The sequence below is a fragment of the Haliotis cracherodii genome, unplaced genomic scaffold (assembly GCF_022045235.1).
Source record: "Haliotis cracherodii isolate W230 unplaced genomic scaffold, xgHalCrac1.p SCAF_16, whole genome shotgun sequence".
In the NCBI taxonomy this organism is placed as follows: domain Eukaryota; kingdom Metazoa; phylum Mollusca; class Gastropoda; order Lepetellida; family Haliotidae; genus Haliotis; species Haliotis cracherodii.
The window spans coordinates 14,168,441-14,180,240 of NW_027266271.1; positions in this window are offsets into that span (position 1 = coordinate 14,168,441).

Here is an 11,800-nt window from a genome sequence, read left to right on the forward strand (position 1 = left end):
TCGGAGTCGAGATTCTCGTCACAATCTATTTCTCCTGTGACTATATTCCTCGATGTTCTTTTGACCAGGAAGTCACTGGTTGGCCCATGTAAATTCACACATGGTACTAGATACAACTGGATTTTTTCATGGGCCCTGTTACGACGTAAATTGTAATAAAAAGGTAAATTGTAATATTTGCAGCAAATTGTAATAATTTTGACGTAAATTGTAATAACAACGTAAATTGTAATAAAATTGGACGCAAATTGTAATACGCAAATTGTAATAAAAATTGACGTAAATTGTAAAAATCTCTACTTGCGGTAAAATGTAATAACTGTTTACGTAAAATGTAATAACTTATAAGTTTACTGTCAAAGGCGTTAAAAGACGAGAACCTATCCTTGTCCGGTTTGGTACAGGGTTTATCGTACAATCGTCATTAAAGTATGGGTGTGGGGGAAGGATTGAGGTCGTTATCGTACATTGTTGTATAATTGTATGACTTTTTTTTGTATATATAAACGCATTGGAATTTCATTTCTATGGTTGTCCAGAAGAGGATTAATTACTAGAATGAACTTAGTTTTCTTATTTATTTGAGAAATACTCTGTGTTTTTTGTACTTAATTGTAACATATCCTTTTCATGATTTTCATCATAATTGTTCATATTTAACCTAATGGAATCATATTTCAATTGGTAAAGTAGATAGTAATATACACAATGGAATAATTATAACGTAACAAACTAACACAAATGTGTATAAATGTGGAAAGTCTGACTTTTACTGACTGAAGCAAATTTATTTATTTTGCAACTGTATATTTGTACATATTTTATGCGGAGAGGGGTTTACTAAGTTGCAAGTACTTGTCCCCAATACAATTCTCATTTTGTTCTGTGAATAAAAAATGTTTAAACTAAACTAAACTAGCAAATGGATGACACATGGTGTCATTCTGCAGTAGTCTGTGTGCAAGCTGATTTAAACATGTTCATATACATAATATCAATTTATTATCATCAAGTTTCAATTTTTTAACGTTGCTCGGGGGATGTAAAGCAAATAATGGCAATGTCCTGGGCGATGTACATGTGGGTATGTGAACCCGCAAGGACTGCCTTTATCAATTATTTTACGTGCAGCTTGAGTCATGTCTGTATTGTTGAATGATACTCTAGCAACTGTACACAAATTTATGACTGAAAGATCCATCCTCGGGTACGTCTATTCGACAAATATGTTAATTGATTTTTCATCTTAGCTTAGCTTGGAGTCCATTGCAATAACATTGAGTTACGAGTTACCGAAGAGAGCTCTGTGCAACCGGACCCTGAAATCATGTCGATTTGCATTGGCGGTTTACTAAGTTTGATAAGGAGCACATGACCGTTTCCTTGAAACAAACGAGACAATTCAATCGTATTTATACAATATATTTTGACGAAGAATTCAAATACAACAAATGAGTGACAGATGTCAAAGGGAAAAAAACAGTCGTCAACAAATGCAGCATAGATTCCCTATATTTAATGAAATAAATCAATAAATGTAACTGTCTGGATTCCTTTCACATGTCATGAAGAACTAACAACAACTTACTGACAACTTTTGCTAGGATAATAACTCCTTGCCCCAAAAGCAAAAACAGAATCCATCATGACAACAGTACGAAATCATAATTCAAGGTATACACAAATAATATCCGGTATCTTCGGTCATGTCTTGTTCAGTTTCAAAGAGCATCAGAATGTATAATAAATTTGTTGCAATCAATTATTGCATAAATATATCTGTTTTGATCAAAATTGAAAGGATGGATAATCTATAATGATAAGGGTTTTGTCACTAACGTAAATATTCTCTTTGACCTTATACGAAGAGTATTCTAAGATCATTAAATTCGGCATTCGTCGGTGGATTGCGCCAAGCAACCTTGATACCAAATTTGGTACCTCACGTATAATGCGGTACATAATTTACGAAACAGATAATTACGTTTTTCATAAGTTATCACTAATTTGTGACTTATATACGGACAGAAATTCCCTCAGAAGATAATCTTCTCTGGGGTTTTAAGAGGATTAAAATAATTCCAGCTACCACCAAGCACTGTAATAAAATAATGAAATTATAGCATACCTTCTTAACCTTCCAATGAAAAGAATAGTGACTAAGAAACCAAATTATATTTATCTCCGATACTATGCCCTCATCAGTATACACACACACACACACACACACACACACACACACACACACACACACACACACACACACACACACACACACACACACACACACACACACATACATGTACATGCACACATACACACCAACACACATATACACACACACACATACATACAAACACATGCACACATAGGTATATATGTATGTATGTGTGTGTTTGTGTGTGTGTTTATGTATGTATGTATGTATGTATGTATGTATGTATGTATGTATGTATGTATGTATGTATGTATGTATGTATGTATGTATGTATGTATGTATGTATGTATGTATGTATGTATGTATGTATGTATGTATGTATGTATGTATGTATGTATGTATGTATGTATGTATGTATGTATGTATGCCAGTAAATACGACCTCTATATGTCATTGGTATAAGATCTATGACTGCACTTCTACATATAGTTCCAAGTGACAAATGAATAAAGTAAGATATTTTAAAAGATAAAATAGAAACACAAACCTGTAGATATACGAGTTAAAATATAGCAAATACATTAGATAAACGTATCTTTTACGTAGATAAAAGTATGTCCAACGAAGATGTAAGTATATTCTTCGTAGATAATACGTTTTTCATTTTTTATCACTAATTTGAGACGGACAATAATCCCCTGAAAGCATAACGATTGTCGAGTTTAATGATCTTCAAGTACGTTTCAAGGTCAAAGAGAAAATTTACTTTAGTGACAAACATATTTGCCTTTCTATTTGGATACAAGCAGATATATTTCAGGAATTGATTGCAAGAAATTTATGATAATTCGTATACTCTTTGAAACTGTACAAGAGTTATCCGAAGATACCGGATGTTATTTGTGTATGCACGGGATCTGTCAACTCATTTGTTGTATTTGAATTCTTCGTCAAAATGAAATGAATTGTATATATATGATTAAATTCCCTCGTTTGTTTCAAGAAAAGGATAATGCACTCCTTATCAACTCGTATAGCGTTTCCACTGCAAATCGACACACTGGTTGACCAGCCTGTGTTTGTACCCTTCGTCATCACTCGTTCAGTCGTGTCGGACTGGTCAAAGTACTATTGAAGCAAGTCATGCAAAAAACATCTTGAATAGCCTTATAAGAATATTGAACAATATGTCCCAATTAAGTTATTTGTCGAATATACGGTTGTGTAACCCATCATTTTGAACCCGAGGATGGATCTTTCAGTCATTTAAATTTATCGATGTTGACACCACCCTTTAATGACGATTGTACGACAAAGCCTATACCAACCACCCCTAACTGAACAGTTTTGTACGTTTGTCATCATACATAGTATTTCTCGAATTGTACATGTGAAACGCAAGCTCAACTGACAAAGATCATTTCTAGTCAATTCGCGTCTTGGACACTACGGTAGTAAGGTTATTAAAATTTACGTAAGAATTTATTACATTTTACCGCAAGTAGAGATTATTACAATTTACGTCAATCTTTATTACAATTTGCGCATTACAATTTACGTCAAATATTATTACAATTTACGTTGTTATTACAATTTACGTCAAAATTATTACAATTTACGTTGTTATTACAATTTACGTCAAAATTATTACAATTTACTGCAAGTATTACAATTTACCTTTTTATTACAATTTACGTCGTAACAGGCCCTTTAAAATGCACCTAGCTACCCTGGTATGCATATCCCGGTGTTCACCGTTAAAAGATGGACATATATGTCGATAAAGTCATCAACGCCAGGGCATAACAGGTCTCGATTATCCGACGAAACAGATGTCATTGGTCGTAAAAGACACCGGTGAACCATAAGGTGTCAGCATGCCCTTCTCTCACGGTAGCTCTCACCACTCACATAATTAGCATAAGATATATACGTTTGTTGCATGACAAGGCACAGCAGAACTCCTGCCATATGACGGCGGCTTGTAAACAAACCAGACAACCAAGTGACGGAAAGACACACAGCCCATGTCATCACCATGATTAATTTCAGTTCGATTCATATGACCACAGTTACATTTCCACATGTATTCATGTAGGCATGGCTTCACCCCTTGTAAAGATTATGCGAACCACGTCTTAAGCATGATGAGCGGACGGTTTAATCACAAAGCTACCCACCGCTTATTTTATCTGATCTTGAAGTGGGCGACTTAAATTCTTTAAATTCTTTAATTCCAGGCTTAATGTTTTTCACCAGGTTGTCCAGGAGAGTGTGGTTCGTCAATATATTTCATATCAGCAATATATCCGCCATATAATGCCGATACTAGTTCATATATGCATGGCAATTCTGTCAAGGAAGGGTTTGAAAACAATGTTTTGATATCACATAAATCAAATGTGAGTGTGCAAGGCTGCATACAAAATAATCGTTTTCTCGGGCACATTTTTGATCAAACAATTAAGGATAGAGTATGGTTTTACGCCGCTTTTAGCAATATTCCGGTATTATCACGGCGGTGGACAGCAGGAACACGTGTACCCACGTGGGGAATCGAACCTAGCTCTTCGGCATGACGAGGAATGCTCTAACCACTCCACCACCCTCTCAAAAAAATAGGGAGTGAGGACATTTACATATTTTTCTTATTAAAATATAAGTGAAGATAAAGGAACAGTGTTTAGTTTTTGCCCACGAAGACTTACAGCTAACAATAATGGGAATATAATTAACTTCACACAACTCTAGCATGGTTAGCAGAGTCTGCTTCATAGGACGCGGGGAGTTTTGAAAAAAAGTTATTGGCCAAAACAAATGACTGACGCCGATGCCAAGAATTAATTCCTTTAGAAGAATAATAGAAATTCGTTTGGTTGATTAAATGGGATTCCAACCCTGTAAATATTCATGATAAACCCCACTTATGAATTCACGCACACTCCGATGTGTTGCATTTTATTGCTGGTATGGCAATACCGTTATTTTCAGCAACAGCAACAGCAGCAGGAGCATCAACATCACCACTGGCACATATGATACTCAAGCGGAGATAAAGAAGGCCCGATATGTTTCTGTCATGTTAATCTGTCATGACTGGTGGGAATTGCAACACAACCTTCCTATTGTGGCTGTTCTTTAACCTGTTTTGGGTAGTATATCTGTCACACTCATAATATGACGACAGATTTTGCCAATGATGGTTTTTTAAATCTCTTTTGAAATAACCATTTAAACACGTATGTAGACAGTGGTCAAGTATGCCCGGTCGCACATTATTGATGACTAGAACACAATCATACTTAATTTGATCATGCAAAAAGAAAGGTAAGGTGAGGTGAAATAGGGTTTAACGTCGCGTCCAAGATTATTGCACTTATATAGCGACGTGCATGCACGTGTGTGTGTGTGTGTGTGTGTGTGTGTGTGTCTGTGTCTGTGTGTGTCTGCTTGTACTAGTCCGGACTGATGCCGATTTATGGTGCTAGCTCACTGAGATACCATGAATGAGTTTAACATGAATACGCCACTCAGACACAGTATACTAACCCCCAGCCGTCCAGTCCTTGTTTAAGCCCCTTAATGCCGAGCGCCAGACAGGGTAATAACAAGTACCATCTTTTAACGTCTGTTGGTATGACGCAGCAGGGGATCGAACTCCGGACCTCCCGCTCTCCGGGCAGACGCTCGACCACTAGACCACAGAGGCGGTCGCAAAAAGAAAGAATGCTTAGTTACGAATAAACTAATTATAAAGAATCAGGGAAAACATTTGACAACAAAACATTTAAGTGAGTGAGCATGGTCTTAAGCCGTTTTAGTGATTTCCAAGTAATATCCCGACACTAAAAATGGATGCAGACATTAAACCACTGATGTCGTCGTGACGAATAAAACGTTTAAACCATCTTAATTGTCATCCACCCTCTTGCGTCAGATCGATACAAAAGCCTACCCGCGAGAGGGCCTTTGTGCTACCCTGTTAAAGAAGAGTTTCTCATGCAGTTGTCGAGACACTTTTCCTTAAGTCACGAATCAGATTGCCGTGTATTAATAGTTCATGCAGCGCATAGCGTGACATTAGATGTAGTACCGAGTTATGGGAAAGGCATGGCTTCAGTTGAGTGTATTAATGTGAACACTGTCACTGAACTTCACAAAAGATGGCAGTAATTGCTCTCTTCAAAGGAAGGCTCTCTCTGTACGACCCTCTTGTGAAGCATGTCAAGATATACAAATGTAGACTTAAAAGATTAGGAGTTCAGAGCTGAACGCTCGCAATGAGGTTAAATTACTGTGCCTGTCCTTTCGTATTCTTTTGGTGTTGTTGATTGGACAAAACAAGAACTTCAGATCTTCCCTCAATCACATATATTTAACTAAATATAATGGGAGGACGTGGTTTGCTTAATGTGGAGGCTCTTCATGATAGAATTGTATTACGAACTTTTGCGCACATTTATTTGTCTGATTAACCTCTTGTGAAGCATGTTCAAACTCATGATGAAAACAAGAAATTCCACAGTTTTCTTAAACGTGTCAAAGATGTGGGACAGAATCTCAATGACGATGTTGATTTTGTTGATTGTTCTGTACTGCTGGACGGTACAGAAATGAATGTCAACCAAACGAAGTGCCATATCGGTTCGGCCCAGACACAGCTTTTCAGGGAGAGGCTATCTGAACGACCACTGCATCACATTCTATGAAAGTCCTGGATGGGTTGGACTTGGCAGCGGTTCCTGGGAGAAGTCCAATTCCCGCCTGACTGTGCCAGGATCACCCAAACCTTTTTTGCTACATTTTTGTATTTTGATTTGTAAATAATATTAATAATTATAACAATCACCAGATTTCCCGCTTGGACATCTGCTCAGCAGCTCTATTGCATTATCAGAGAGCCAAGTAGACAGGTATGTATCGATGGTGCAGAACTGGTGATCGTGAGTCCAGCTGTCTATGATAAATGTACTTCTTGAAACATGTAGCCGCTTTTGGAAATCTTCAGAAAAAGAAACGGTTCTTGGGTACTTACTGAAATATCCATAATTCTGTGTGTGGCCGTAATGTCAATTGTCGTCGCACATGGCGAATATTAACAATCTGGAGCTTTTAGTATTGATATGGGTTAGAGAGAGAATACCCAACCGAACAGCTTGTTCGGAGACATAAAATGATTTTCCTCTTTAAGCTTCACATCGAATAAAATCATACACCATACACAGATGGGAATTCTAAAAACAAACAGTAGATATTGCAGGGTAGCCAGGATATTGCCGTGAAGCGAATAGACATTCAAAAGACTATTTCCGATTTTGAGTTATTTTGCAATTCTTCGTTCTTATTTGGAGCCAAACTGACTGTAGTCTCCTCTTACGGCTAGCAACGGAGTGATGGGGTCACATTGTACCTCATAACTAAAACAAAGCAAAAATATTAAACATCTTCACAGTTCTTCAGGACTGTCCTAGCTTACGTGTAGAGCTCATTAAGTGGTGAGCTCTTACAACCAGATTGTAATGTGAATCTTGGTGATTGTGAACCTATCAACGTCTCTAAACCTCTAATCCTGGGCAACTTAATGCGTCACATTATAACCTATGTAACTACTGTCCCAAAACTTAGGTTCCATAGAGAACTCTACTTGTTTTTCAGCTTACTTTAAAAGATAAATCGTGTAATATAATGTCCTATACCGTTTCTTCTGTAAAGGTAACGTATTATTCACGTTCTCTTCCCTGTAGGTAACGTGTTCTTCAATGTTTCTGTTCGTTGTGGGTGACTTATGATTCGTGTATTATACATTTTTCTGTTCCAAGCAGGTAAACTATTATTCTTGTTTCTGCTCCACGTAGGTAACGTGTTCTTCAATGTTTCTGTTCGTTGTGGGTGACTTATGATTCGTGTATTATGCATTTTTCTGTTCCAAGCAGGTAAACTATTATTCTTGTTTCTGCTCCACCTAGGTAACGTATTATAAATGCTTCTGTTCGTTGTAGGTAACGTTTTATACTAGTATATGTTTCTACTCCCCGTAGGTAACGTATTATATATGTTTCTGTTCTCTGTAGGTTACGTATTATATATGTTTCTGTTCTCTGTAGGTAACGTATTATGTATGTTTCTGCTCTCTGTAGTAAACGTATTATATATTTTTCTGTTCTCTGTAGGTAACGTATTATATATGTTTCTGTTCTCTGTAGGTAACGTATTATGTATGTTTCTGTTCTCTGTAGGTAACGTATTATGTATGTTTCTGTTCTCTGTAGGTAACGTATTATGTATGTTTCTGTTCTCTGTAGGTAACGTATTATGTATGTTTCTGCTCTCTGTAGTAAACGTATTATATATTTTTCTGTTCTCTGTAGGTAACGTATTATATATGTTTCTGTTCGTTGTAGGTAACGTATTATATATGTTTCTACTCCCCGTAGGTAACGTATTATATGTTTGTGTTCTCTATAGATAACGTATTGTGTATGTTTCTGTTCGTTGTAGGTAACGTATTATATATGTTTCTATTCCCCGTAGGTAACGTATCATTTATGTTTCTGTTCGTTGTAGGTAACGTATTATGTATGTTTCTGTTCGTTGTAGGTAACGTATTGTATATGTTTCTGTTCTCTGTAGGTTAAGTATTATGTATGTTTCTGTTCTCTGTAGGCAACGTATTATATATGTTTCTACTCCCCGTAGGTAGCGTATTATATATGTTTCTGTTCTCTGTAGGTAACGTATTATATATGTTTCTTTTCGTTGTAGGTAACGTATTATATATGTTTCTGTTCGTTGTAGGTAACGTATTATTCATGTCTCTGTTCTCTGTAAGTAACGTATTATTTATGGAGGTCTGCATCAATGCACACGCTTGACACACTCGCTATGGACTGTACCAACATGCCTCCGTACCCACCTCGGGTGTCGTGTTCCATCTGCGTGTGTCATGTCGACTGTTGCTCGTCACGCTCCTTCAAACATTATACTTTCTTTGTGATATAATTCCATCCTAAAAAATAAAAATGTTTTGACCGATTCTCTTTGCGTTTTTGTTGGTCACTGTCAAAAGTTTTGCTTTTGAGTGTATATACTTTAACTAATATAATATTTCCCAGAAAATGACATTGTGTTGTATGGTAAAATTGACATACGTTTTGGTTTGGTTTCATAGCCATTTGTAAGAAACATCCATGAAAATGTACCTTTTTCTGAATGAAACGGGGCTGCATAATATGGTGTTATACTTCCAGGAATCAAAGTACCTGGTAAAATAATACCTGACGACACCGCTCGTGAGTGTGCCCTCGAAAACGAGCAAATGGATAAATGAAAGATTTAAGATTATGTGCATCTAAATAGAGACATAGTAGAATGACAAATATTGACATTCTTCTAAAAATATTTAAACAAGGATTCCCACTTATAAATTTGGCAATAGGAACATTTCAATAACCAGTTTAATAGTTATATCATATAATGTCATATAATATTAATAAAAAGCAGATGTTGTGACTTCAACCAAAATATCAATAGATAATGAGACAAACCGAACATGTGAACAAATACCTGGTCTACCACACACAAACAATACGATTATTCGGTCTTCTACAATTATCGCCTGTATTGTGTATTACCGAGATTTTGATGTATGGTTTTACGCCGCTTTTAGCAATATTCCAGCAATATCACGGCGGGGGACACCAGAAATGGGCTTCACACGTTGTACCCATGTCGGGAATCGAACCCGGGTCTTCTCGTGACGAGCGAACGCTTTAACCACTAGGCTACCCGACCGCCCCTGTATTACCGAGAACTATATAGACTACGCTATTGTAAAATCATCAGTTCATTTACAACCATAAATGAAATGCCTCTAACATATTATAATAAAGTAAATATTAATTTACAGAAATAATTATGTAGAATTGCATTTATAACACACTTGCTTACTTCCGCCTAAATGGTCACAGCTAGAAAATACGCTAATTAATACGACAGAAAAGAACGACACTAGAAAGACACAGCTATCGGGGAAGGTATGGCTGGTATCCGGGACAAGTGAGTGGGCATTATTGGCAACCACCAGCTCAAATGATAATCCTGATGTCTTAAAGTGTTTTACTTGCTAGTCAATTCATCTTGCAGAACAATATATTCACAAAAGGGGAATTGTAGTATGGTAGCATTCGACTTAGTCAGACACTCATTGTTGTGGGTAAGTTGGGTTTGAGGGATTTGTTTAATAATATTGTTTCAGTCATATTAGTGACTTTCAGCTTGGTGTAGACAGAAAACCTGAAGTAATGGAGGTCTTAGACTTTTACCACTTTTGTGACACCGACAAGCACGGTTATGGTGCTAACAGACCAAAATCAAATTCAAAGATCAAAATCAAAACGAATCTCGATTCGGACGGCGTCACCGAGATATTACGCAGCCTTTTGGTAATGTACGGGACTGACTCTGCTTGCAAGTTACTTGCATCTGTAGCTAAAATTCAGTGTGTTCTCTCAAACGGTTTTCTGTGTGTTGCTACCGAGGGTTCGTGGTCTCAGAGATAATGGTTCGTAGAATATGAGGTTTCTTCGACACTTGTATGAACACTGTCATCTCTAGGAAGACATAACACCAACTTACAGATAACCTCATTTGTTTCCGATGGTATGAATGCTACATGTGATGGCAACTACGAAGATGGAGAAAACTGATATACGAGGTGCATACCTGCATAAAAAGAGCATGTCACCCAAGGAAAAACACGAAAATGTAAAACAACACACTAAAGTATGACAGCCCGCAAAACTACACTTTTGGGAAACGGGTTGCAGAGGAAGAATTATCACATATGATATATAAGGTCAGGTTTTCCGGAAGGTACAACATCTGAAACTCTACATTGTAACTCAGTATGAGACCTGGGTCCCCACAATACTTAGTGGCTTCCGCTGGCAAAGTCGTGGCTTCGGGATTTCTGTGACAGAAAAGGGCTACTGACGACGGGCTTTCCCCAACGGGGTCAATAGGTCAGTTAAGAGAAGCCCACAAGGAAACAGGTCTCGGAAACCAACTTTGTCAGTGCATCCAAGCGGGTGTGCCTTGAATATCAGGATACGTCATCCATATGGCTAGGGGCACAACCAACTTCATAATGATGACACAGGAATGTGGTTACCAACGGGTGTGGCTTATGACTTCTTGACAATGATACTGAATTCTAAACCAATTCAGTTTCAATACATTGAGTGAAGGGCGAAGTCATTGGAAAATAGTTTTAAAAAATCACCAATATCCAAAAGTATGTACATACGGGTGGGTAAAATCAGCCTCAGACACGCTTAAACAGATAACTTCAATACACGCACCATGATGCCTGAACAAACCAGAACATTCATTTCACATTCGTACAACTACATCTGTGTTGTGGACAAATCAAGATGGTTCAATATGTTACTACGCCTCCTATACGTCTCTCACACTTCTGTAATTTTCAAAAGCTAAACATTTAATGTGTCACGTTTTTCAACTCGATATAACGAAGAGGTGATTTGATCATCCGGCCATGCGTCATTCAATCGGGCCATTGGAATTAGAAAGTGAATTTTTTTTGCAGGTTTGGTGTAAAATTACATACATTTTCGTGTATTT